The sequence below is a fragment of the Lipotes vexillifer genome, unplaced genomic scaffold (assembly GCF_000442215.2).
Source record: "Lipotes vexillifer unplaced genomic scaffold, Lipotes_vexillifer_v1.1 scaffold47, whole genome shotgun sequence".
Classification (NCBI taxonomy): domain Eukaryota; kingdom Metazoa; phylum Chordata; class Mammalia; order Artiodactyla; family Lipotidae; genus Lipotes; species Lipotes vexillifer.
The window spans coordinates 2,858,597-2,864,321 of NW_006791298.1; the positions used below are offsets into that span (position 1 = coordinate 2,858,597).

Sequence of the window (5,725 nt, forward strand, 5' to 3'; positions counted from 1 at the left end):
GGCCTCTCACTGCTGCGGCCCCTCCCGCTGCGGAGCACAGGCTCCGGACGCACAGGCCCAGCGGCCACCGCCCACGGGCCCAGCCGCTCCGCAGCACGGGGGACCCTCCCGGACCGGGCACGAACCCGCGTCCCCCGCATCGGCAGGCGGACTCCCAACCACTGCGCCACCAGGGGAGCCCAGGACAAACTTTTGATTTCAATTGTCTCTACCATTTGAGAGGCCGGGAGAAAACATGAACTTTAAGGGAGGTGGAATTATCCTTGCTATGACTGCAGCAAATGTTTGTTGAAGGGGAAAAAAATGGAAAGGGAAGATATATCATATACATGCAGTTTTAATGGAAAGCCTATTTCTGCCATATACATTAGAGAAATTGTTCAAGAACAGTTCATCCATGTGAAAATATTAGCACTGTAATTCTGCCAAGGTCAGTAAGACCTAGTGATTTGCTGAGATATCACCTTCATTTCACCAGGTAAATAAAGGCTCCTTTTTCAGTATGTCCTATCTAAGAAGGCACTCCATAGCAACAGTTAAATTATGAATACAGCACATATGTTCCATACCATATCATTTACAGCACAATTTAGCATAGACATAATGCTTTGTAACAAACTGCAATACCATTCACAAAATGCATTTAAATAGCATAATTTAGTTCATTAAATTCAGTCATTTACAGTAAATCAAAATCATCATAGGAATTGAAGAGAGTACACAGTTGTTTGTTTGAATAGTTAAGCTAGGTAAGTCAATTTCTTTTTGAAGGTCAAGGACAGAGTTATTTCCATTTTCTGTTATAAAAAAGATACAGCTGGTGTCAAAAGATAATTTAATGTCACCTCAAAATGATCAACCCTCTTTTCTTTCCTCCCCCCTCTCTCTCTCTCTCCTGGTTGCATATCATATCCCTGCCACTCCTAAAATATATCCGATTCTCCGAAAACATTTTACATACTAGTTAACTAGAACGTGTCTGCAGATTTCACAAAATCTCAAATGGACAATTTCTTTAAATTTTTAACCAAAACATGTACATTTGGCCCTGAGAAAGGTTCAAACACTAGATCACAGTACAAACACTAGATCACAGTACTGCTTATCTGTCTGCTTTTCGTACCATATTGTAATCCCCTTGTGGGTAGGAGCCTAGTCAATCATTTAGATTCCTACAACCTAGCACAGTGTTTGTTGATTGTAAATTCCTTGAAAGCCAGGATTCGTTCTTTTATTTATCTATTTTTATTCCTTCTGGCCCCTACCATAATGCTTTACACAGACACAGTAAACACTCATTGATTTAAAAATCTCACTGGAGGGGCTTACCTAAGGATATATTTTATAAGCACACAAATTCAGTATATTTTTTATCATCTTAGTAAACCAGTGCCTAGAAAGACAAAGGCAAAGTAAGAAAAGAGAGGACCTCTCCAGGATTTAACACAAACTATTTGACCTCTCTGATTGTTACACAGTCCAATGTACTCTGAGCAGAATCACATTCCAGGTGGCCACAACTGTCTCCACCTTTCAAGTCTCTCTCTCAGCCTTTGCATAAAATGCTTTCAGCACAAACTCAGCAGTAATTAACAGTATGAGGATTTCAGCTCGAGTGCACCTGCCTTAAGGTTAATGCAATCTACACAGCATTCATGGGCTCAGCATTTACCTAGAAGTTCCATAACCCTATATATGCCTTGCCCTAGGTACTGTGTTAATTGCAGAGGATACAGACTCAAGTAAGACCTGAACTCTCTCCTCAAGCTGCTTAGAATCTAGCGGGGCACTGCATTGTTGATGGTAACAATGAGGTAAGCACAAGTGCTGAGAGAGAGAGAGAGCACACTATCTTGATAACAAAAAGATAGCACTCCCTACCCCATGTGAAGAACTGATTTCCACTCTCAGCCCTTTATGAGAGGGCCAGTGATACACTGTAGGAAGTTTAAAAGGAGAGCTGTCAGATGGAAGGGCTGCCTTCTCACATTTCCTCCCCTCAGGCTACCTTTCCCCTTACTTAAAAAGGAGGGAGAGTGGGAAAGAATGTTGCAAGATTAAGGGGGAAATTTTTTTAATTGAAAGTAACTGTTCTTGAAATTATCTGAGTATTGCTAAGTGAGTATTGCTGGTTTGAGGAACCAAGTCAGAGTCCATTACGTGAACAGCCTTTGATTGTATTAACGTCCTACACTGAGAATATCAATAGCTCCACAGAGACCAAGCAATAAAAAACAAACTCCTTAGATTGCATTAAAGACCTCTGTACTCTGGCTTCAAGTCTTGTCTCTCTTAGTATCAGAGACTGCTAGTTTCCTCCAATATCCATTTCCCCCTTCCTCTATCAGTAATAAAAATTTTAGCTAGAAACACAGGCGCCCAGAAAAAAATTGTTCCCCAGCTTTCCTTGCAGTTAGATGTGGCCATGTGACTAAATTCAGGCCAAAAGGACACTAGTGAAAATGTCAGGAGGAAAATTCTGGGAACCTAAAGAGACAGTGGATGTATACCTCATCCTGCCCACTGGGACATGCCATGCCAATCCTGGATTGCCTACCTCCAGATTTTTAATTAAAAGGGAAATTATTTTCTATCGTATTTCAGACACCGAATTCAGCCACTATTTGAACATTCTGTTATTGGCAACCTCCCTTTCCCCCAGGTCCTCCTCCGGTGGCCTGCTATGAGCCAGGCGCTGTGCTAAGTCTCTAAATACCTCATCTCATTTCAATCCTCACAAATACCCTGTTAGGTAGCTACTATTATTAGCTTTGTTTTACGGATGAAGAAACTGAGAAAGATGAATTTACTTGCTAACAAGAGGCAAAGCCAGGTTTTTGAACCCAGGCAGTTTGGCCCCAGAGGCTACGCTTATAATCTCTATAACAACACTGTCCTTTCCACAGGGATGGAAGCGTTCTGTGTCTGTGCTGTCTAATACGGTAGGCACTACCCACATGTGGCTGTGGAGCACTTGAAATATGGCTAGTACAACTGAGGAGCTGAAATTTCTATTTCATTTAATTTTAATTAATTTAAATTTCAATAGCCACATAGGGCTACTGTGTTGAATGCTGCAGCTCTAAAGACTGCATTGAAGCTCTAGAAAATAGCACTAGCACGCTTTGTGTTGACCAGGTGCTCGGTAGATATTTGCTTTAGTACTCTGAATTGGACTGAGGTGAACATCAACCACACTAGACATAATCAATGTAGATTAAAAGAAACAAAACCCTGAAAAAGGGACAAACTTAACAAATTCAGGGACAACATGAAAAAAAGGACAAAGTTGAAGCAACAACAACAAAAAAATACACTCAAGGGCTTCCCTGGTGGCGCAGTAGTTGAGAGTCCGCCTGCCGATGCAGGGGACATGGGTTCGTGCCCTGGGCTGGGAAGATCCCACATGCCGCGGAGCGGCTGGGCCCGTGAGCCATGGCCACTGAGCCTGCACGTCCGGAGCCTGTGCTCTGCAACGGGAGAGGCCACAGCAGTGAGAGGCCCGCGTACCGCAAAACAAAAAACACTCAAGCTCAGCATTTGCAGCAGAAGAGAACACTCAACTCATTTTGTCCTTGCTCAAGCAGAGTCTGGAAGAGGTATGTCAAGATGACCAATTAAATGACATATAAACCCAGTTTAATAAAAGCTGGGCTGGCATCCATTTACAAAAACCTTCAGAGGACACTGAGGTTTCTCATGCTGTCTTTAAAGAAACTGTCTGTAAAAGGTTGGAAGGGGTCTCACTAGGCTGGAAAGAATAAGTTCAGATCACTGTATTTAACAACCATTCATCATAAATTCCATTTTTCATTTGGTAGGGAAATGACAGAAACTCACTCTCTCCTGGTTACAGCAATTCAGAGCAAAAAACCTTCTAGTTATACTATCAGGCCAAACTCTAAATTTTAGGCCCCTTTGGAATTTTTCACTCTTGCTTTTACCCCACCGAGGTGGGGCACTAAAGAATGCAGTCAGGGACCCACACCATTAGGTGAGCTCCTCCCAGCCTGGCCATTCCCAGTGTGACCTTTCACCAGGTCCCTGGCATAAGGCAGTGTGTCGTCTCCTGGAGCAAAGTCAGAATGTAAGATGAAAAGCCACATGTGGAGGATGACGCAAGGGAAATAATCATGACCCTCATACTGAGAGCCAGAAAGAAATCTGAGGTCTTAAGCATGCTGGTTCCTAAGCCTGGGGGTTTTACTCAGCATAAAACTCCCTTAACATTTTATTTTGTAGGGCTTCCAGACACAGAACAGTGAGCATACTAGCAGTCAAACTTTGGGTGTACTACTCTGCACTACCCAGAGAGGGGTCTGGACGGTGTTGTCCTGGGTTTCCATAATAACTTAAAGGGAAAGTTTCACAATAACCAGAGCCTTTGATGTCCCACAAATGAAGGAAGAGGATGTCCTTAAATTCCAAGCAGCAGGAACCACTTAGGTGGCACCAACCTTGATTTCCAAATGGAACAATAACAATACATAAGGAAAAGTGATGGCATCTACAGTATAGATCTGAAGGGGACCTGGGAGAAGCTTCTGCAGATGGCTTGTGCCATTGTTATTTACCATTTAAAAACTGACTGATCAGTGTCATATCTTCCAGAAAAACTGGCTAGAGGGCTGTGCTGAAGTTTGCTGCTGTCACTGGAGCCACTCCTATTGCTGTCCGCTTCACTCCTGGAACCTTCACTAACCAGATCCAGGCAGCCTTCCAGAGGCCGCGTCTTCTGGGCGTTACTGATCCCAGGGCTGACGACCAGCCTCTCACAGAGGTGTTGTACGTTAACCCACCTACCACTGCTCCCTGTAACACAGACTCTCCTCTGCGCCCTGTGGACACTGCCATCCTTGCAGCAACAAGGGAGTTCACTCAGTGGGTCTGAGGTGGTGGATCCTGGCCCAGGAAGTTCTGCACATGCGTGGTACCATCCCGTGTGCACACCGTGGGAAGTCACGCCTGATCTCTGCTTCTACAGAGGTGCTGGAGAGACTGAAAAGGAAGAGCAGGCCATGCTGAGAAGGCCGTGGCCAAGGAGGAACATCAGGGTGAATGGACTGCTGCAGCTCCCAAGTTCACTATATTCTACCCGCGGTCGCAGACGGGTCTGCAGGCGCATCTGCAGGCGCAGGTGCCTCTATGCCTGCCCAGAAGTTCCTGCACAAGATGGGAGCCCTCAGCCCGCCACTGAGGACTGGTCTGCAGCTCCCACTGCTCAGGCCACTGAAAGGGTAGGAACAACCACTGACTGGTCTTAAGCTGTTCTTCCCCGAGCTTTTAAGCAGAAAACAGAAATAAGGTAGATAGAAAATAAACATCAGTTTCTTTAAAAAAACAAAACAAAAACAATTCTGGGTGTAAAGTGTTTGTACTATTCAACTCAAGGGCCCATTGAGTCCAACGAACATTTTTTTAGTTCCTACTATGTGATGGCAATGCTGAGTGCTAAGAGTACGAATAGGAATACAAGGACACATAACAAACATTGGGACATTCTGTAACAATGTCTTATGGAGAACAAATATTTTTAAAATCACTGCTATGCCTTACATATACTATTTCAGTTAAGCCTCAAAAGCCTCTATAAGATTGGTATTATTACTCCTGTTTTCTCAAGTGAAGAGGTTGAAGCTCAACAATTAAACAACTTGCCTGTTTGTACTACTGGTAATTGCCACAGGCCAGATCCAAATCCAGGCCAGATCCAAATCCAGGCCAA

General features: G+C 43.9%; 1 pseudogene; it reads left to right on the forward strand.

The window, feature by feature from the left end:
- The first annotated feature begins 4,398 nt into the window (after positions 1-4,398).
- On the forward strand, positions 4,399-5,264 carry LOC103091314 (40S ribosomal protein SA pseudogene; annotated as a pseudogene).
- Positions 5,265-5,725: the final 461 nt, after the last annotated feature.